Genomic DNA, 23,659 nt, shown 5'->3' on the forward strand with positions numbered 1-23,659 from the left:
ATCTGAACCATCTCAAATTCCTACTAGAGACCATGTGAACATTGCAGTCTGTCATGACCTTTCTGGCCCCTGCCAAATTACTAAACCTAGTTTTATTGCCGCTGCGTCTCAGTGTAGCTGGAAAGCCAGATCCCCTGCAGCCTCACCAGGCTCCACAGGCAGCCCCCTGCGCTGGAAACCAACCCTCTCCCTCTCTGCTCTCTCCACCTTCCTCGACACAGGAAGAAGTTAAAGAAACACTTTTAGCAGCTAAAACACGGTGTTTCATTATTGCAAATTCTGTTCCCGGTGTATTAGTGACTGCTGTGTGACAAGCCACTTAATATCCCCAGGCCTTATTCGGCAGTGCTTTGCTATCTTCTACAGGGACTCCTTTTGAGCCTGGTGAAAAATACCCAGATCACGACCTCATTAGTACTTTATACTCATTTTGTACTTTTATAAATGACACTTCAAGGCGCTGAATAAGGGATATTCAGGACCTACTATATGGGTACGATGATGTTTTGATCTCGTTTAAGTTCAGTTACTCACATACAAGGTGTCATGGTATCTACAGTTCTTCCGTAACTCACTTTCCTCACATTTTCAATTGAAAAAAAAAAAAGTAGAAAAAAAATAATTTGTATATTTCATCAGGACATTATCCAGGGTGGATCTCACCCCTTTTCTAGACTTTCTCTTCTCCTTCCAAAACTATAAGCATGTTGTACTCTACCAAATTAGTACACAATTAGCTGGATAAATAGCATCAGCCACCTTAATTTCTGCCTTTCAAAGAGTTACATTCAAACAGAGAAGAACACAAGAATTTGCTTTAAACACAACCTATGATTTAAAACTGAAAAGGAATGCAAAAGTATCACCTTGTCATCTGACAGCTCAAATGGATTCTTTTCTTTCTGGCAAAGGACACATCGTTTCTCGGTGTGTGTGTGTGTGCTTTAAAGCAGGTAATTAGTTCTGCTTTTTAAGGAAAGAGGGAGGATATACCACTCTCACTCATGGAGTGTGTGACACATCTGCCACTTTATATTTGGTCTCAGGTGATCTCTGTAAGACCTTTGTACCAAAACATTTTCCTCTTCTCCTGACTGTAAAGAACTTCCACTTCTGTGTTTGGCAGAGCTGGATACTCTATCTAATCCTTGACATCATTAAAGTGCCTGTAGAACAAAACTTTAATACCCTACAGGGCATTTCTATATGTATAGTTTATAACATGATTTCCATATACAACAGCCCATAAAACTAACTCCCTGAAAACATACTTTGAAGGAGAACTGTATTCTTAGACACTAAATCAGGTGAATATGATTTTATATGGTGTGCAAAATATTTCTCTGTTAGGAAAGGGCTCGATCTGCTTAGCTTTGATTTAGGTTGAAACTCAAACAGTCCACAGTTCAGCTTGGCACTTGGTTTTGGTCCAAGCCCAATTCCCTCCAATTTTACATGAACTTGAGTCACTTGCTTACCCCTTTGGCTTGATGTGGGTGGTTCAGGCTCCCATGGACTGACCCCTCCTCAGACCATTTAACTCTGCCTTGTGTTTCATGCGTGTGTCCACAAATGAGTGGTACTTCTTGCTTCATCTGACATTTGCAAGCAATGTGTGCCTTTTTCACCATGGTCTTCACAGATGTTTTTCAGCCCCGGTAGGCAGATTACTGACAATAATTTTTCCCACCATAGCTTGTTGCAGTGAAGTCTCCTTGCCATCTGCAAACTGGCTGCAGAAGGGGTCTGGGCCAGGCTACTGCTTAAAACAGTGGGATTTCTTCTTGGGTCCAATTCATGGAGAGCAATGGGTTTTGGGAACTAAAAGGTTCAAATCCCAGCTTCTGTAATTGCGTAATTTAACTGATCATCACACTCTCCATGATAGGAACTTTTATTATTCTCTCCACTGCCCAGAGGTGTTCCTATTTTGGTTACTTGGCATGGTAACAAAATCAGGCTGTATTAGCTGAAATAAAATGACACCAATCCATGGCTGAGCAGCACAGAAAACAAAGCTGCCTTCTGATTGACAAGATGGGGTGAAAAATGTGCTTTAGCTCCTGTGTTGCTCTGTAGAGACTTGACTACCCTGCAAATCCCTGATGGCTGATTTTCGAAGAGCAGACTGAATCGACTTTATGAAGGAAGAAGGCACCACATTCTTATTAGCAGCCTTAGAAATGCCCTGCCTAATACATAGCTTTGGCATGCTCCTCCCTTAGCTTATGTGTGGCAGCCACTGTAGGTAGCCTTCCCACTCTGCATGCAAGACAAAACCTGGAAAAATAGGAATTGCCCTAGTCCTGGTGCAGCGTGGTGAAGATGGTGTCACAGCTGAAAGATGCTTCCCTGCATAGCAATGATTTCCTTCCTCCCCTTTCACCCATGCTCTTGAATATCCTGCTTAACTCCCAGTGCTACCCCTGTCATTCATTGGATGAAGAATCTCCCCCCATATGCTCATATCCCCCCATAGAAGTCTCTCCTGCATATTTTCTCAATCATTTGCCAGTGATCTCCTTCACTCACTCAGCAAGGCTTTTAAAGAGGTGGGATCCAGACTTCTCCCTCTGGCACCAAGAAGGGCAGAGTCCAGAAAGAAGCCACTCCTACTCAGTCAGCAGTTTGAAGAGTATCAGCAATGCAATTAACCTAATGTCAGAAACGATAATGTGCCCAGCCCTTGCCTGTTCCACCCATATTTTGCTCCCAGTGAAGTGCTGTAGCATTCATTGCTAAATTTTTCATTGAACTTTCATTTAATCCGTATCCCTAGCTGAGGCTTCAAACATATGCAGCTTTCTTTCTGTCATCTTCTTGGATCAGGAGAAATTAATTATATGAACTAGTAGCAGTGACTGGGATAAGTGGCATAATACAGCTGACACATAGGCTTTCCAGATATGAAGATTCCATTGCCATCTTATGTCATGATTGGGGATTCCTTTTTAGTGGTCCATCAGCAAGCTCTCCTTTCCCAGTGCCCTTCAGACAGCTTTTCTTTTAAGGGGCTTCCTCTTCCCATGCAAACACCTCCAAAGAGGGAAACCAAGAAGAGCCACAGTCCAGGTGTGGGTGTTGCACCCTGAGAGGAAGTCAGTCCATAGCAATGGCAAATACTGTTTGGCAGCAGAGTGTCTCTGACCCTGTCCAAGGAGCCCAGTCTTCCTCCTGCTCACTCTTTCCCTCCTTCCCTCTCTCCATCCCTCCCCCACTCCCATCCCTTTCCCTTGAGGAGCATTTCCAAGTGTTCTTAGTGCTTTGCAGGATTTGCTAGCTGAGGGAATGCAAGGTGATGTGCACGCACCAAATGACTGCATCTTGTTTTCCAGTCCCAAATGCTATAAAGGAGGTGTGACATTCGTACCCTTTTTTGGAGTAAAAAGAAGAAAAAAAGGAAGAGTATTCTGGATTGCTGTAACCTCAGAAAAAACGAAGAGGACCTACATCAGAGCCCATCCAAATGCTCGGGGTACTTCAACCGCAATTGTCTCACATAAGTCTGAGCCTAGCTAAAAGAAATAAGTGGAGATACGATTTAAAAGAAAAGTGAAATATAACTGACAAGAATATTTAAAAAGTGCTTCACAGATTTCCTTTTCAGCAATAACTATGAGATTCTGAAGTGACGGTTCAGGAGGGAATGAGCATATACAGAGCCTAGATGGAAAACTCATCATCCCTGTTTTTTACAAGCAGAAGTTCAGACACTTTTTGATTTTTATTTGGCAGCTATGAGGAGATGAGGTCACTGAGTAGACATAAAACAATAATCAAGCCACTAGAGAAGTTGCAAGTTAGATTGTGAATAAATGCACCCTCAACACTGATATGGGCAATCCATACTGAATTTCTGCATACAGTGCCCTTGTATGAAACAGAACCAGCAAGCCCCTGCATTCTCCCAGCACTCATAACCACAGAATAATAGAATTCCAGGTTGGAGGTGACCTCAAGGATCATCTGGTTGATCCAATCTTTCATGGCAAAAGCATGGTCTAGACAAGATGGCCCAGCACCCTGTCCAGCTGAATCTTAAAAGTGTGCCTTTTTGGGGAATCCACCCCTTCCCTGGGAGATTATTCCAATGGCTGATTGTTGTCAGCATGAAAAATTTTCCTCTTGTGTCCAACCAGAATCTCCCTAGGAGTAACTTCTAGCCATTATCCCTCACCTTTTCCATGTGACGCCCTGTAAAAAGGAGTCACAATCTTCTTTGTAGCCGCCTGTTAAATACTGGAACATAGTGATGAGGTCTGCCCTAAGCCGCCTTCTCTCAAGGCTGAAAAGAACCAGTTCTCAGCCTTCCCTCATACGGCAGGCTTCCCAGTCCTTTGATCACCTTTGTGGCCCTTCACTGGACCCTCTCCAGCCTGTCCATATCTTTAATGTTAATTCTCACCACGGGAAGGTTTTTTCCTGTGCCTAACCAGGCCGTTTTCCCGCTGCTGTAAGAAGAGCTCTGTGCAAAGGTGGAAGGATCCTAAGCACACAGCCCCTACAGGGAAGGATGCATTTGCATTTCATCATTTCAAACAGAACTGTGAATATAACTGTTTTTTCACATGACTGGTTAAACAAAAAAACATTAAGTCATTCATTTTACCTCCTAGAAAAACTAAGATTAGATATACTGCAGAACAAAACACCATATCAAAATGGAAAGTAGAAACATTCTGAGAACAGGGAAGATAAGTATTTAGACTTAATTTTAAAAGTCTCTCTCTTCCCCTACTCCCTTTAAAATGATGGTCATCATTTAATGTGTTTTAATATCTAGTTTCAGTCACACTGAATGTGGCAATTTTTCTGTCCTAGAAGTTGAATTTCTTTCTCTGGTTCTTGGTTTGCATTTGTAGGGTTTTTGCCTAGATTAATTTTGACTAAGCTTTATAAAATATTTGATGCCTCCAATCCTTTCTGAGAATACAGGTATTTTTATCCTAGGTTTCAAAGTGAGAAAGAAAAGGAAAACACAAAGCCAAGGTTTAAAGCCAGTATCCCCTTCCTTTGTTCCTTTTTAAAAGTAGTATTTTCCTATTTCTAGCATGTGGCTGTCCTCTTTAACAACATATTATTCTTAATGTATTCAACAGGAAGAAAAGGGACTTTTCTGCTGGACATCTGGAGTCTGAAAATGACCAGAACAGCTGCCTGAACCCTCTACACCCTAAAACTCCCTAATGGTTCAGGCTTGCTATGAACTGAACAAAGACAGCCGTCCTTGCAAACGGACATGCTTTCCAACTGCATCTGTTTGCCTAGAAGAAAAAACTATTAATTATTCTGTATAATCATACTCCTGTATTAAGGCTCCTGTCAGCTTTTATTATATGCGAATAACAAACCAATCTCAGTCCACAAATCTTAAAGGAGAACAAAACCCTGTGAAGTGTACATAACATTAGCTGAATGGAACCAAAATAACAATCCATCTAGAAAGGAAAAAAACACACTTCTTCTAGGCAAAAGGACTGTATTCTGCTTGATCTGGAGAGTAAAAATATATAATGTATAATATGAAAAAAAAGCAACACTATCCCCAGTGCAGAGAGGAAAAACACAGCTTTTAGAGTAAATCTCGAAGGACAGACTTACTCAAAACATCATGTGAATGAGTCCTTGCTAACATTTTTCCATTTGTCATACTATTATTTGTTACAATTTTTTTGTTTCTTTGATTGCATTTTATGCAGTACACTGTATATCAGGGCTCTTTAAAACATCCCGTGGAAAATCTTGGCACAGAAGTTGGAGACATTGCCACCTCCAGCTGTCTGCCCACCACTGCTGCTGCACGTCCCACCCCAGCAGCAGATGCAGCCTCCCCACCAGCTTTCCCTGCCTGGCTGGGGGTGTGGTGTGTATAATCATGGTGTGTAATAATCGTGATGTTACGTGCACTATGGTGACTGCTCTAAACTGCCACAAGCCAGCTCAGCCTCTCAGAGATCAGGAAATGGATCTGGTTGAAAACTCTTCTCCCCAGGTTAGTCTTTAGATGGATTTGCTCTCCGGGAAGTCACACTAAGTGTTGTGCTGCATATCCATAGGGAATGGATGTGCAGAACGGAGCAGCCAAGCTCTACAAGACAGGGAAATGATTTTTAATTCTCCCTTCAAAGCCCGCACAGCCTTTGCAAAGGTCTTTAAGACAAATTCACTGAACTTTAGGTATACTGTAGTAAAAAAGGCTTAGACCAGACCAATAATGCATCCTCAGCCTGTCTCCTGCTCTAGCCTCCTCACCATTCTGAGATAAGTGTTTAAGCACAGGTCAGATTTTTGTGGAAGTTCATTCTGTTCCCTTCCTTGCTGCATGTAGTTTCTATTCTTCTTCTACCTTCTTCTATATTTACCCTTAGTCATCTCTCCTTTTCCTTTTCTCCATCAAAAATGGCCAGAGCGAAGAAATAATTTTCTGTTAATGTCTCCCTTTGATACCTCCACAAGCTTCAACAGGCATCTCTAGTGATGCTGATGTGAATTTAGAAATAAAAATACTGTGAAAATACACCAGAATAACCCCAAGTGACAACAACAAGTTTATTCCAGTCAAAATTATTTCCTTTCTATTTTTCTGTGCAACCACTGAGCCAATCCCTTCTTTAGCATTGACCATTCCCACCCACCAACTGCTCACCCTCTCTAGCGGTATTACACTTGGTCTTCTTTCTACAGCTTCTAGCCTTCCTCAGGTGCCAGGACATATTTAGCATCACCAAGAGCTTTCCAGCTGTTAGCTACAGTGTTAAATGGACCCACTTTGCCTTGATCAATAATGCAATGTTGTGTACATACAGTGTGCTGTGTATGCACAGCTTCACTCAGCAAGGCAGAGTAGGACATAGGACTGGTGGCTGTGCAAGAAAGAAAGGATCAGCTCTGTTTCCTTTAGCCTAAGGTGCAGGCAGGTCAGACATCCTCTTTCAGGGGTCATAGGCACACACTTTAATATTTTAACCACATCTGTAATTGCAGTGTGTAAACTGACTGGTGTTACTGTAACCTGCAGGAGGACCCACTCACAAAGCTCATCTGCAATTCACTCTAGAGAGGTGAAAGTGTCAGCATCTAAGTGAAAGGTGCAAGAAGTTGCTGTATGCCTTCCTGTACTGAAAAAGGAACAGAAAAATCTTTTGAAAATTTCATCCAGAGGGATTTTCTAAGCTTGTCTTACATGTAGTTTTACTGTCACTCTTTCTCTCTCTCTGATTTTTTTCTTCCCTCATATACTTTCTCCTTACTGCTAAATACGGTTTGTGGATGGAGGAATGTAGGTCTGCAAGCTTTCTAGGATAACAGCATTGTCTTGATATTAGACTGTACTTCCTTGCTTCCTCTCACTGCCATTTCAAGAGTTTATCATTAAAATAAAGCTCTTAAAAAGCAGCCAAGAGGTTGCTCTTTTCTCCATAACCACTATGGCTCTGAAAGGAAGGCAAAAGCTGAAGATTTAATAGTTTAACAACTCCCTGAATAAGATTCAGAATAAAAATAAACGTCTTCAAAACCAGACAATCATCATCTCTAGACTCCTTTACCTGAAAGCAAGCATCTAGTTTTATAAGTAGTTGAGCTTCCTTGAAGGTCCAATTAAAAAGAGGTCTTTCTTCTGTGAAGATTAAGACCTTGCAACATTCTATCTTCAGTTAGTATCAAAAGCAGAAGTAATCCAAACCCATGCCTCCTCTTGGCAATCAAAAGCCTATGAAAGTGACGAAAACTTGAAATCCAACATCTCATTGAAAGAACTTTTGCTTCCTCCCCTGTTTTGCCATTTCTCTACCAAGCTTTCATCCCTTCAGCCTGAAGGCACCACATGTGTCAGTAGTATTTCCAATGACTGTGTGGAGCAGTGGTTCAGTACAGAAAGAAGAAGTGTCAGCAAGTTAGAAGAAGTCTAGCAGGAGCAGATGCAAGACTTTGTTCTGTTATTTAGCCATGGCTTCCCACAACAACCTTCTAATCAGCCCTGAGCAAGATGCATTGATGCTGTCTGACAAGGACATGGTCTTTTGTTTCTTGGAAAAGGACGAAAAAAGCCACAGTCAGGCCTAAGCTCTTTAACTGGAATTTCTCACTGCCCTGGCTCTTTGCCAGGCTTGCTTTTGCTATCAAACTACCAAGTCTCAGTGGACAACAGAAAGGTGGGTTTTTTCCCCACTGAATTTAAGACTTCCGTGAACTCCAAATAGCTCATCAAAAATCAAGGTTCTACAGGATTTTCCACCTTTAAAATGCTGGTGGAGTTTTCTTTCAAGCTTCAGTGTTATCACTGCAGTGATTAAGCTGAGTGAAGATCTGTATATGTTGTGCTGTAAAAGGGAGAGCTGGCACCCACACTCTGTTTATGTTAAACTGATGTTTGATTTACTATTAATAGCCCTTTGAAAAGAAATTAAATGACAAATCCTGTATATTGATCTCAGAGTTGCATGTTTCTCATACAACGTGCTGCAATATTTGTACAGCACACAGAAAAGACGGAAGTTTATATCTGTATCTCCTCGTCTGCTCCAGCCAGCACAATATGAGAGTTCATTAGCTTGATTGAAAGCAGAAGAAGTGCCTGTTCTCCCCAACCTGTTAGTGAGATACAGATTTGAACTGGCAGAGAAACTACTCTGTACCTGCTCAAACAGCCCTCTGAGTCACATCCTTGTCAGTGGCTTTAAGCTGCAGAGCTGGACTGTGGCTTTTATAAAACCAGTTTATTTTTCAGAGGTTGCTAAACTCATCCTCCAACTTCTTGGATGCCTTTGCAATAGGATGCACTCAGACAGCTTCTGCTGCAATGCTATCCAGGCATGCCTGCCAAGGGGTCTTGCCCCCTGCAACAGGCACGACTGGAGTGAGCAGCTAAGCCTGCTGAAGACTGACAAGAATTGTGCCTAATCGATCCCTTAGAAAATCCCTGAACTGTTCCTTAGACCTTACCAGGCAGTTTCTATAAAACATGAAAAAAACAGTTTGAACGGAGGCAATGATCAGGTTAGATAAACACAGCAAGAGGCAGTCAGTCCTCTGCAGGCAGAGCGCTTGCTGCTTTTTGGCTTGTCACAGCCCACTTCACAGTATATGGTGTTCAAAGAGTAGATGCGAACCAGGCCGACATGAACCAGGCAAACTAGCTCCCAAGCTGCCTGCAGTTCTTTGGCATATGAAGCGTCCTTTTCTGTATTTGCCTGTCCATCCCACCAGTCCATGCTGGGACCACCTGGTGGGGTGACTGGTCTGTGCAGGGCAGCAGCACCCCATCCCTCTGTGTATTGCTGGTACACAGCTTACACCATGGAGAAGCCTTGCAAGGGGAAAGAAGCAACTGAAGCACCAGGGAGCTGCGGTGTCTCTCAAACGATACGAATGGGCTCTGTGAGACAGAGGAGGAAAAGCAGGGGCTGCCAGTTATCATGCTGTGCAGAGACCTGCCAACCAACTGAGGAGGGAATGGATGGTGCCTGGCCCTCTGCAGGGACTAGGGACCAGTTGGCAAGGGAAAGAGAGGGAGAAGGCTCTATTTTTCTGCGGCTAGCCAAGGGAGTATAACTTTCTTGTGAGTTCTTTTATTTATCATGAGCCCACCACGGAAAGGTGCTGCATTTTGCAATTCTTTATGTGAGCGCAGCAGAACACTAGCCATCTCTCTGGAAAATCACCGCAGGACATAAACAGCACTGTACGTCACAGCAGCTGCAACTGCAGCAGCAAACTGAAATGGTCCAGGGCATGGATCCAATCCCTGGCACCCAAGAATCTGCACTGTTTAACTGTTGGTGTGCTTACTGGCACAATTTTGGCCTGTGCCAACTGTTCCAGGCAATGCCAGGGTGTGTTTCGATGCTGGGAATTTTTCACAATAGATAGTATTGATGAGGTTGCTTTGTTTTGGGAGGGTGACAGCTTACCTGTGTGATTGCAAACTGTGCCACTTGCTGTCAGGGCTGGAGCGGGAGCCCTGGTCTGGTCCAATGCTGGCACTGAGGCCAGAACTGGCCACCTTCTGTGCAAAATTTTGTAATTATTTTTATAACTATTTTCAATAATAAGCCTTAGGTATGCTACATTTGTTGTGTGAAAGGATAAGTTGGACATATTTGACTCTGCGTAGTATAGCTGTATTAGGTTTTATGCTAAAAATACCTGCCAAATGCTAAATTGAGTAGCTTATAAAACCTGTGATTCTCTGACTTTACACATTTTATTTTCTTGCCTGTCAGGCTCTGGAAGGCTGGCTGCTCCCGATCTGGGGCAAGCAACATTTAACATCGCAGCAATCAGCAGTGATCAAAGCTACTTCAGCTGAAAGTTCATTTTTTGCCTGTGATACTGAGTATTATTTGCTGTGGTGAACACTGGCTGTGTATGATTGTTTCCTCCAAAGGGATGAGTCCTCAGTGAGATACATGGCACCGAACAAGCTGACTGTATTTGTTGTTTACAGTATCTGCTCGAGAAATGGCTCTGCTGTCAGTGGAAACGCTGCCAGGGGCGAGAAGAGTTCCTTAAAATGTCAAAATTATCATTACTCTCACTTCATCAAAGGTCTCATTGAGACAAATTGCAGTGACATTCACCTCTTCCTGAGGATCCTGCCTGTCAGCAGGCTCAGTTCCTCTGTCTCCCCAACCACAGGCCCCTTTCCCATGGTAGGGCATGAGGCTGCCTCAGCTTCACATGATGCATATGTGATGTGCCTCTGTTCTACAAGCCACGGGGATGCAATGGGAAGAAGCTGATATCCTGAGACAGCATTTTTCTTCCTCTTCAAGTTGCTGCCTGTGGGGAGTTCCCTGCGAACACCTAGAGAGTTTGAATCCCTCTATAAAACTCGTTCTTGCTGTGATACTTGCAAAAACCATCCTGCAACACAGTAGATGTGAAGATTCGGTAAGTTGAGCCAAGTGCTCATCAAGTCACTGTGACTCCACCAGGCACACTGTCCTTCCAACAGCCTCTCCCAGGGCATGCTCCTTAGTGCCTGAAGTCAGGTTTTCAGCGGAGTATTCAGAAGAAAGGTCCCCTTCTCCCCGTCAATGGAGAGAGTCTAGAGAGACAGGTCCGCCTGGGTTAGGATCACTCTCAGGGAGCTCTCCCTTCTCTCCCCTCATTCCACCCCATTTCCACGGCAAGTGTTTTTGTTCCTCAGCCCGCTTTAAATAGGAATCAATGGGAAGGGCAGGCAAGGCTGATCAGCTTTGCAGGCAGCAGGAGGTGCTAGTGCAGTCATCAAGGATTAGCACATGGGTTTCAACCCCGGGACAGAAAGACCACAAAGATGTTAGACCACACACGCAAGTTTCAGCTCCACATCACTGAAAAGACTCCAAGAAGCAAGGCTCCATTACAGGTAGCATAATGCCACTGCCTGCAAATCAACCACTCCAGATTTACACCTGTGCTGCCCTTTGCATCCCTTCTTTCAAAAAAAGCATTGTAGCCTTGGATTAACAATTCCCATTAATAAAAAAAGAGTGATATTAACAGATTACGATCACTTACAAATCATTTGGAAAAGAAGAGGTCCTTATGAACATGTGCAAAATCATGAAATAAATTGAATATATTATTTATTCTCTGTGATGATATGTAACTCATATCGGTTTGGGATATTCTATGATAATGGAAGATTGTTTTCTCATTTTTACTGACAGCATTAAAACCCAGGGAGCCTTTTCATCGACTCATTCATTTTCATTTATCCCAACCAGCCAAATGACAATTGAAAACAATGCAGCACAGCAGTGACACAACAAAGTAATTCCGAAGGCAGATTTTAAAGACGTAAATGCTAATAAAGGTTGTTGGATTTTTTTTTCTTTCAAGCAGTGTACAAACTTATCTCCATCAACCATTTCCAAAGGCAAGTTCTTGGGGCTTGTGGTGGATGTCATAACTGTAAGTTTAGTAAATGTGTGTGTGGAAATCCAATGGGTTATTTATAAAGGTCTCTGATGTAAATATTGATGAGCCAACTGTTCAGCTAAGTTACTCAGCATGAATATATTGTATGTTTGAACCAGAAACCTGAAAAGCTTAGCCAACAGTGAAACTCTATGGATAAAAAAAGACACCCTTTGTGGCCTGAAGACCTGTAGTTATAGTTCCAGAATAGGAGCGGTATCAAAGTGTCAAGACAGCTAAACTCAGTGCTCAATTCTTTGTTTCCAACACGTGTATTTCAGACCTTTGCCTTTACAAAGTTTGTTTATACTTGCAAAATATAAAATATATACATCTTGGAGTGCTCAAATTAGTTACTTCCCTTTAGAAATCTTGACCTTCACCTGCTGTCACCCAGGGATGCTCTTTTGAGTCTGAAAGCCATGGTCATTTGGTTCTTCTCTTAGGTCCAACGGCAAGTGGACTGAAGTCCGCATGTTTGTACCTTTGTATCCCATCCACAGAAACCGTATAGAAGCAGGTCAGAGCCAAATAGTATATGTGGTGCAAAAGTCTTATTTTAATCCTAGATCTTATGAATCCTAGAACACATGAAGGAATAGAGAAAGAAAAAAAGGGAGTTTGTGGCCTAAGGAGGAAGTTGAAGAGCCAAAACTTTCTTCCCTCAATGTATAACTGCAACAGAACCTTAAGAAAACTAACCCCAAACCTGCAAGTGTTACATCTGCTCCACATGTGTCTGAGAGACCATTATGATTTGCATTTATGTCTCAGAGACAGAGAAACCCAAAGAATTAAGAGGTTGAAACTCTGCATCCAGTCACTGAGGATTTTCTTTGCCCATATATATGAACAGCCTAAAAGGACCGGAAAGTCTCTAAATTAAAGGCAGACTGGATTTGGAGCTGCAAGTTCATGCTGACTGAAAAGGGAGGGTCTTCAGGCTGTGCTTCACCACGGCTGGTGGCATGATACTATCTGCAATTCTATCAACTTAAGAGTGAAGATGATGGGGTTGTATTAGCAGTGCCAAGAGGGGAAGAGTTGAGATGTAGATAATTCAGGGAGAGATTTTGGTTTAAACCCTAACTATAACCACAGGCATGGGAGATGGGGAAGATGGAGCTGCTAAAATTTCTAATTCTCCAAAACCATTATGTTCCACAGAGGCAGCTAGATTTTTAAGTTTTGGAAAAAATCAATTAAGGGTTGAATGGAAATGTGCCTTTTGCTCAAGTTGTCTTACCTGGCTCCTAGCCAGACCATCTCTTTTACTGTCTGGAAGTCAGAGCATCTGCTGTAACCTTCAACCCACACTTTTCTCCTTCCTTTGCCCTTTTTTCTGATTTCCCATCCCCACCCCCCACCCCTCCCATCCCCCCTCTGAAATAGTACTCTAGGACTTATACCAGATAAGCCTCTAATGATAGAACTCTTTTATGAAAATGCAGAAGCAAGGCAATTCCTCGTCTCTCTGTCAGTGGCACTAACTTAACACAGTTTTCTCACCAGTGTGTTGCAGCAAGGTGAAGTGCTTTGATGAAGAAACAGGCATCTTGGTCTAGTTTCATAATGGCTTGAAGTTAGGACCTAACAAGAACTACTTGAATGCCTCAAAAACTTTTCCTTTCTCTGTCCTCAATTCCTTCCCTCACCAGCTAGCCTATGCCTTGTGATCACAGTAATAATTTTGCTATACATCTCTTACACTCCTTCTGCTACCCTATTCCTTCCACCCAGAAGGGCTTTTCTGCAGGTTAAAATGTTCCGTGATTGTTATTTCATTTCATAAACCATATATCAAAGCTAATATTAACTGTATATTACCTTAGTGTACTTGTACCTGGTGCATCATTGTTTGCTATTCAGTGACCCTCTGCATAACACCACATGTGACAGGCACAGCATTTACTGTGCTTTTTTTCCCAGATTGTCTTTGCCCTTGCTTTAAACTGCTTTGGGAGATTCAGCTGTCAGACACCTTTCATACGCACATAAGAGGACATATTTTTTCCCTCTCTATAGCCCTATGTGCTCAGACCCCTGGTCTCCCTTTATACCTGCGGTGCTGTTGCATCCTGCCTATGAGGCAGCTGCTTCCTTTTAGCTTCACCTGGGATATTGAAGACCAGCTCAACAGACTGGCTGTTTAGTAGCGTGCAAAGAACTTCTACCCTCTAGCTGTGCAGCAGTATGCTGGACAATTCTCCATTGCATTATTTCAATAAGCCTCTTTAACAAAACTGCACTAAAGCTATTGTGGTAACTTTTGTCCAGAGATTCTGGAAATGCATTTCATTTCCTTCAGTGGCTTATCACAGCAAAGTCAAATCCTTCGGGTTTTCATTGCATTAGTTGTGCTACTGAGAGCTGAGCATTAAAACCCCAAACAAATAACAGTTTAATACATTACACAACAGGCAAGCAGGCATTGCCAAGATCTAAAAGGCAGAATGTTTGCAACTTCATTATTAAACAAGATTTTCTTTCTCCTCTTTACAACTGAATTCTGAAGATTGTTCCATAAAAAGAAGAGAGCCAGCCAGACCAAAGGGCACCTTTCTTCTGAAATTAAAGATTAAATGTAAATGCTGAATGGCAGATCCTTAAAACCTGGAGATGAGATTGTCAAAAGACTTAGAAGCTGTTGTATTCCTATTTGTTCTAGGCTTAAGAAGAAGAACGCCACTTATCAGGTAAATTAATACAAAATTTCCTACTCACCATATGTTTAAAATCATCTCTGTCTCACTACATTTAATAGTTCAACTCTCTTCTGATTGAAAATTCACTTCCCCACTTGTTCTCATTTGCCAACATTTTCTGCTGAGAAGTGTAATATACCTTGGTATATTACAGCAAAGGAGAGGGAACACGTATCCAAATGAACAGAAATTTTATGGGCTCAGAAAACTAGGACTTCAGGCACAGCTAAAATTCACTACATTCCAGCCCAAAGGATAAATCCATTGCCCGTCAGTAACTGGTATATTCGTAGTATATTCTTGTGTGGTTCAGGCAGTAAAAAAATCTAAGGTTGTGTTTTCACCAGAAAAAACAGTAGTGATAGCAGGAAATATGTAGTAAGACATATCTATGTCACTTAAAATCCATATGGGGCCTAGGCACCTGTAGATTTTTTTTTTGTTAGCTAGGTAAATAAAGAAAGCATTGTGCCCCAAACTAGTGGAACACACCTGACACCTAATTGACCTTGGGAAACTAAAGTGAGCTAATCCACACTAAAATCAACACCTTCCTGGCAGTGAAAACAAAACCCAAGTAGGATAACATAGAGACAGGATAACAAATTCTCAGCTTGGCCTAGGAACCCCTCTGAACTCACCTTGGTGGACGGAAGATGATTTGCAGAGATGGCAAATAAAAAAAATTTTCCCTTCTCCCTTCAGCTGCTTCAGAGCTGGTCTCCCTTCTTGATGTGGTCCCTTGCAACGGCCCTGCTCTTGGGTGGCCCCCTGCACCTCCGAGGAGGAGCGCTCCACCTTCCTCCCCTGGGGGCAGAGGGCTGTGCTGCAGGAATGGCTTCCTCAGATCAGCACACAAAGGTCCAACCAAATCCAAGATACTTATTTTCTAAGAAATAGTAAATAATTATCTCAGGAAAGGTGTTAAATGGTATAGATTTAATTCCTATTTATTTTTTTTTCTGAAATGAAAATGAATTTAATTCCTTTTGAAGAAAACAGCTTCAATTTAGATAGGTAAATATCTGTCTTTAATCTGGAGAAATTAAGCACGGGTGGTGGTTCAGTAGGTGGCATGATGTCATGCTTCACATTTTGGCCTCATTTCCTCTCGGTGCTTTCCTACCCCAGGCACACACTGAGCCTGCCTACTGCTAAACTACGTGTGGCACACTGGTGAGAGAGCCACCCAGAGACCAGCAGAAATTTCTATTTATGTTTCATCTTCTTAAATCGAGACTGCCGCACTGACATAAATAAGCACAAATATTTCCAGAAGGCTGCGTTTTCAGGGATTTTTTTTCCCCTAATACAAAGAGCAGCAAGTTATTATTCTGTCAATGAGCAAACAACAACACGCACAACCATTTAGTCGAAGCGGCTCCCTGCCACTACCATGCAGCACACCCTCAAAATGACAGCTGAGCCTGGGGACACACGACAGACCCCAAAGCACCAGCTTGTGCTTCCAGGTGGCTCTGGCAGCCCAGCCGCTGCCCCAGTGGGACAGCAGGTCCACATCCCCCAGCTGCCCCCTCTCCCCATCCCCTTCTTATCCCTCCTCCTCCCCACCTGCGCACGCATGTGAGCACACAGCTGATTCAGAACCCCGGTGTCAGGAAACAACTCATTTGTTGAGAGCTGCAGAACCAGGCTAATCTGAAGCACGCTCACGTTTGGAACGGTCAGGCAGCATGAAGCAGAGCCGCACAGGTCACACCAGCCAGAATCCAGACCTGGAAATGAAAACAATTTTGTCTTTAAACCCACAGCAGAGAGATAAGGGGGGGAGGGGGAAGAAAAAAAGATGGACCAGCTTGCAGCCTCCCCTCCTAAAGATAAGTCAGAAGGACAGCGTGTATCTCCCTCCTGAAGCTTTGTTAATTTGAGTAGTTTTGCTAGCTGGAAGATTTAGAAGGAGGGAGGGTTAGCACATTCTTCTGCATCTCCACTGTGCCAGAAATTTCCCTAGAAGCAGAAGACTTCTTATCACATCCTCAGCTTTATAGCAGATTTTATAAAAAATACTATGTGACAAGTACAATCAAATCCATGCACAATGGAAGTAGACTTAGAGAAACTATTTTATAGATGCAAACCCACATGTGTTTGTCAATGTGTAATAGTGCCAAAAAGCTTCAAGTTGTGTGAGAAGGGAGGAAAATCAACTCCAGAAAAACAAAACTGTTATAGATTATGATCAGCTAGTGCCAGTCCAGTCTATCCTGATGAAACTTTCCTTCTTCACAAGAGGAGAGCATAACAGAAAATTCCTATCTGGAAAATAAAGAGTAGAGAGAGCAACTGGCTTGCGCCTGACAGGAATTTCTCGGAGAGACTCATTAGAATTTTTCCCATGACACACCACAAAAGATGGCTGGAGAAAACAAAGTGAGATGCTGGAGCTCAGTATATTTCTTTGTTCTTGAGAAGCCTGGCCTTGCTGAATCTCACGGGCTAATGCATGCATAATTTGGGGCAGCTGATTAGGTTTATTGTGTTCTCGACTAAATCGAGAGGAGGGCGGGAGGGAGGGGGAAAAGAAACAAAGTTGCCTTTAATTGAAGCTCTGCAATTGTCTTTAATATTTACATAATGCGCTATGATAATTGCCCCTGATTGAAGAGTTAAGATGTGCAGAAGAAAATGACACACTGGAAGTCCCCAGCTGAGGAAGGAAAAAGCAAGTCAGCCCCTGCCCCTTCCCCCCACCACTCCAAGCCAAATCAAAAGCCACTGAAGAGAAATTGCGCCGGGGCACTTTATAAAGCCGAGAGCTGTGCCGTGAGCTCAGACCAGCACACCTCCTTCCACGCTGGTAAGCTGCGAGCAGATGGCTGCACTGGCAGAGACCGTAGCATCCACTGGCTTCACACACCTGGTTAGATGTGTGCTGTTCCCCTGGCGCAGGGCTGGAGCTCAGCAGAGGCTGAGGAGAGCTGCTAAACCCACTGAGGGTGGCTGGTGCTAATTCCCGGATTTAACCAAGAAGTTCCCAGTGGGGAGGAGACGACAAGCTCCGCGGAAGGAAGCAGTGCCACCTCAGAAGAGAGTAATTGTTCCTGAAGATCCATTCCGCTGATGTTAATCATAAGGAGATTTTTAGATAGGAGGTGAACATACAATTGTATTGGAAATTAATAGGACTGTCATTGTTTCTTACATTTAGAAACAGCGAGAAGTCTAGAACTGAATCAAAGACAGAGACCTCCTGTAACCTGGGGCTGGTGTCTAGCCTGGGTCCAAGTGCTATGGATCAGAGTCACCTCTATAGTGTCCCAGGCTGCAGTCACAGATCTCCTGATGTTCAAATGAGATGCTTGGAACCACTTGCACATGCAGCAGAGGTAGCTCCCAAAAAGATGTTTTAAGCAGCTGTGTGAGGTCCTTTTTTTGATTTGGGATTGCAGACATTTTGTTTGTAATTACATGCAAAGGCAGGCATGATTCTGCTCTCAGTGTCGCTGCAATGGTTTGGGAGGAAAAATATGTATTGCAGTCTCCCTCATGGAAAAGTGTCTTCTGTTTTCTCATTGACTTTCCTCCGAAAACAATAACTAAGTACAGTTTATGCTCCTTTTGTGAGAAGAAGTATATTAAGGTTGCTGGCGATAAAGCAGATTTCATCAGCTGGGAGCAATAATAAAGTTTCCGTGACATTGATGTTGCTCCACTTTGTAACAGACCACACTGTCACCCAAAAATAAGGTTTTGTATCTGTATGTTTTTCTCACACATTTAAGATCTGTATCTAAAAAAGGGTCACAACTGGATCAATGTGTTCTCTGTAGATTGTACAGGTCAAAGCTGTATCCACAAGAGCTTCCACAGGTTCGCCTAATAAGAAAAATGCTGGTATGTTTTCATCATGTAGTCTTAACAACGCCATCCTTGAACATTTTGCTACTATTTTTTTCCTAACAGCCATGGAAAGCCACCATTTCATAGGTACATAAAGTGCTACAATTGATGTTTAATGGTTTAAGAGTGGAAATGAGTGTTTGCAAAGAGGTACAAGTAAGGAAAGCTCACAAATACTTCTTCCCAGAGGCTGAATGAAGAAGTGGCGTACAGTGTAGGCAGGGTCCATGTATTTCCAGCTACCTTCATGACAAGCAGCTGCTGTCCATGTCTGCTGCAGCAAGAGACTGAGGGAGAGCAGAACACTTTTGGTTTAGTCCTCAAGGCAGACTGCCAGTTATAGCATCCTACACCAAACCGCAGCTTTTGCACTAGTGATCCTGCTGAGAGGTGTTTGCTGTATTGCAGAAAGCCTACGCAATCCCTTTTGGCTGGATTGCTGTTTATAGTGATTTTTCTGTAAATGGTATGATCTCACCAAACAATAGCAAAGAAGCAGCTGGGACATGGGAAATACACCTGCTGTTACCAGCCTTTCTCAGAATAGCAGCTCTTTTGGAGCACATGGATTAAACTACAGCAATCTTACTTTTCAGCACTAGGTTACTTTTTCATATGGGCGTCGGCATACCAGTTTACCAGACTTTGACGTTATATTTTTGATTGTTTTGCTTTAACTTTCCAGTCACTGCAGTACAGATAAACCAAAAATTAGTTTCTGTCCCTCCCTTCAGTGCATAGCTATGACTCATGAAGTTTGTGCATTCACTTGGAAATACGGTGCTGCATCATTCTCACTATATAACAGCAACAACATACAGAAACTGCACTGATGCTTCAGGCATAAAATAACCTATCTACTGGCAGGGAGGGCCTATAAGTGCGCTGCTGTTTTCACTAGCTCCTGACTCAGAATACAGCAGGGACCACTAGTAGACTTGGGAACTACTTAAAGGTTTAGTACCATGGTCCAATCCATTATTGATATTCTTTTCTCTTCAACATAAAAATTACAATGCTAGAAGTGCATTACCATCATTAGATATGCAAGACACTACAAAATGCCTGGGAAAGCATTTACAACATCTCTCTAGATCCAGTACTTTAGACATCACGAGAGTATCCAAAGTAATGCTGTTATTGGTACCAGCAAGAGCTTTCTGCTGGTAGTTACAGACCTTGCAGAAAGAGATGCTGGTAGAAAAAGAGAAGTTTTCCCAGGATAATAACACCGAAATTCAAGAATCAAATATTGCTTTTGTCCTTCACATTATTCCACTTCAAACAGTCAGGCTTAGGCTTCTCTGTGGGAAATCACATTTTTGCCTATAACATCTAAGCATAAAGCTAACTGACCAGGAACGTAACCAAGTTTTTAGGAGGAATTCCAAGTGGGACACAAAGAACAGTGTGGAACAGGTCTACCTTAACCTACACTACTGGTTACGGAAAAGAAAGCAGTAGGGGTTTGAGGTTCAGCATGAGCTGGTGATTTGTTCCAGGCCTAGGCATCCACTCAGTTCTGCAAAGAAAAAGCATAAAATAGGCTAGAAACTGTGTTGAAGGTAGGAGCCAAATTGTCTGTGGAAAGGGATATTTTCTCCTCCTTTTGGTGCAAGAATTCTGTTTTATCCTAGCAGTTTGGTTTTGTACTACATTTCCAGACACATAAAAGTTATGAAGGAATAAGGTAGCTGAACAGGTGGTCTTTTTAAAACTCTTTCCTATTTGGATGGTATTTCAAAGTGGAGATGAACATGAAGAACTGGTTGGGGTAGAAACTCTTTCTGTAGCTCACCATCTGCCATTGCGCAGTGCATTACAGCATTTATTGGCTTTACTTAACTGTTAATGAAAAACTACCATCAACAGCTGCCATCACTCCCACTACAGACTGTAATAAATAATAGCCCGTTTGGCTCATCGCCCTCATTCTCCTGCTCTGGAGAAATAAGAGCTAGGGAATCCACAAAGAATCAGTAAAACTGGGAGACAAGAAATGTCGGCTAGAACTCTGTGATCAGTTTGACTTTTATTGGAACTGTTTTTTGCCCAGTCTTGAAAACTATCTTTTTTTTGATAAATAAATAAATAAATAAATAAATAAATAAATAAGTACAAATGGGCAGTTGACGATATTCCAGCCCTGCTTTTCCCTGGGGTCTGTTGCACTGACTGCAGTGGGAGCAGGACGGTCCACCGGCCTATTATAAAAAATCCACTGGCCTGTTATAAATGTAAAAATTTATAATTGGGTATGCACTCTATTTCACACTCTAGCTTTTTGTCTTTTTCTGATGTTTTTTTCATAAATCAGCATTGTTCTACCCCACTTTTAATAAAGTTATGAAATCCTCTGCTTCATTGGCTCTGGGGTTTATTGGCTAGATACTCAGAAGAGATCTGCTTCTCTTTAAACAAGAAGTTGTCAGAGTCTCAAGAGTTCTCCAAAATTTCTGCTGGAAATTTGGCTGACCAATATCACTTTGGCTGGCCTCATTTTCAGATTGAAGAAAACCAACTTTTTGAAAATATGTCTTCAAACATCTGCTTGTAGCTGTTGTTTCTAATCCTAAATTGAAGTTCCTTGCTATTCACACTTAGAAAAGTAATACAGGTGGATCATTGTCAGTGTGATAAAATAATAGTGTTTAGTTTAATGTGAAGTTGTTGTAAAATTAACAATACAGACACATTTATGGCTCAACATCTCCTCCAAGTGAAAAGAAAGGTTCCACCCATGTACTTCACAGACCAGTGAGAAGATGAAAGATTGGGCAACTGGAAGAAGCAGCAGCTGTGCAGTCACATGTGCATGGGTATAAACCCCAACAGAGATACCGACACAGAAAGCACAGAGCTGCAACAGGGGCAGACTGTTTTATCCAGACTTCACTTAGCCCTCCCTAACTGAGGCAGTGTCAAGAGAAGTACACTGAAGAGTTCATCCAGTAAATGATGAGCCTAAGAATAGGTTTAGAGATACGGGAAATGAGCTATTCTTGGAGCTATTCTGGAATAGTTGGCTATTTTCAGGCTCTTGTCTTGCTTCCTTTACCTATCTAGTATATTTCCATTTTCCACTTTGAGAAATTCACACCATGTAGTTCCAAACAATTACCTATATTTGGAACTAGAAAAAAGGAATTTTCACATTCATTACCATGGTTCTTGGCTCTGTACAAGAAGAGAGAAGTATCTGAACAGAGGAGGAGTGAGCAGATGAAAATTTCTATCAGAGTATGTGAGACTTGCAAGGTCAATGCTGGAATACTGTAGACAAATCTGTTATCTAAGTTTTTAAAAAGACACTTGAAAATTGAAAGAGAGGCAGAAAGGAGCCAGAAAAGTTTTTAATTGACCAGAGAGAATGTGTTACAGTGGGAGAATGAAGAAGCTCAGCTTGCTTAGAACAAGGAAGTCAAGATAAAGGACAGACATCAAGAAATGATTTAACGAAGTATATAGAAATTATTTCCCTGGGATAAACAAGCAGCTAGCAAACCTCTAGAGTCAACGGCCAAACATTAAAGTTAGTTAGTCAGTTATAAATAAACCTTGTTCTCAGTCTTTCCTCTCACCAGGCTCAGCCCTAGGCCCTCCAGTAAGAGACACAAACTCATGGAATAGCTGCTGCCAAAGGCAATGGTGACTCCTATGTCCTTGACACCCTCAAATCAGAATCAAACTTGCATTAGCCCAGCAGAAGTTGCTAAAATCAGTATGCAAGTAACTAGATGAAGTTTGGTGGCCTTTTACAGGGAGGAAGTCAAAATCAGGATATTTCATGATCTTTTTTGGTTTAACACCTATAGTTCCCCACAGACAACCTATTTTTATATACTGAAGTGCTTTATTGACAACCTGAAATGCTAATAAAAAGTCGAAATCCAATGTAGTGAGCACTAAGCCCTCTGATAATTCAGATGGCTCTAAGCAAGGACTATTCTTCCACTACAGAGATATTTATGATCACTTCTCATAATGTAATGTGCTTTGGTGCCCTTTCCAAAGTCCCTTCCTTTGGCACTGAACAGGACTCCAACACTTAGCAGGTGAGCAAGTAGAGCCCGCGATTACAGAACTGTCTCCAGCTCATTTGTCAGCCTCCACCTGCTTTCCTGAGCCTGGAACACCCCTGGACACAGACAACATAGGCATCCTATTCCCTCCCTCTTCCATCACTCTCTTCAGCCACCTGCAGCCTCTGTCCTGGCATTATACCCCTTACATTTGTGAGAACAGGGGAAAGTAGCATTTTCTCACTTTTGCAATACACTTTGAGGAATTTAAGTGAAGAGTGATATCCAATTGCAACACATTATTTTTTTTCAGTATCTGTCTATATCCCAAGAAGAGAAGAAATTTGAATGCTAAGTATCTGAAATACACTAGGCAGGAACAGATTTAATGGGAAAATTATTCCTCCCTTCCCCTAGATGACATCAGTTGTAAGAGGGCACGAACTACTTCATATAACACAGTCCCAGCTCCACAGCTGGCTCACATCTGCCCACAGCACTAAGGAAACTTCTTATTTTGTGAAGTTGCTCTCAGTGACATAAGCCACACAATTACTTTCACAACAGCAAGACTGAGGCTTTCTGTACCACTCTAGAAATGCAGCCACTCTCAGACCCACAAACGTTTCCCAGAGTGCAGGTAAACTCAGAGTTTGGGTTTGTAAACATTTGGACCCCAAGCTATGAAACACAAAACAGGCTTTTTCAAAGACTGTATCTGAGGTGTCACTCATTGCTAGAAAGACTATTGACACCTGGCTTTCCTCGGTGTTTCAGTCACAGATTTGGCATCAGAACTGTCAGAACATGTTGCAATCACCCAGATGACTAATACATTAAGGTATTTTTATGGCAGAGGGCTGGAATACTTCCCACATTTCCCCTTTTGTCTTTTCAATAGAGATGTATTATCCCTTTCTCATTCCCTGTTAAGTCCCTAAAATATATATTTCATTGAAACACAATGTCCAAGGATGTTAAGAGCTATGCTGCATGTACGATACTTCCTAAACCAGATTACTCTGTAACTTGTTTTCCTGGGAGCTCATAGTCTGAGGATGAGCCAGGAATTGGCTTACAGGATCAAGGCTCTATATGTTTGCTGTCCCAAGACCAGCACTGCTTGAGTTCCCCAGCTCAAAATGGGAAGCTGAGGCCAGAGAG

Source organism: Falco punctatus, assembly GCF_963210335.1.
Source record: "Falco punctatus genome assembly, chromosome: 5".
Classification (NCBI taxonomy): domain Eukaryota; kingdom Metazoa; phylum Chordata; class Aves; order Falconiformes; family Falconidae; genus Falco; species Falco punctatus.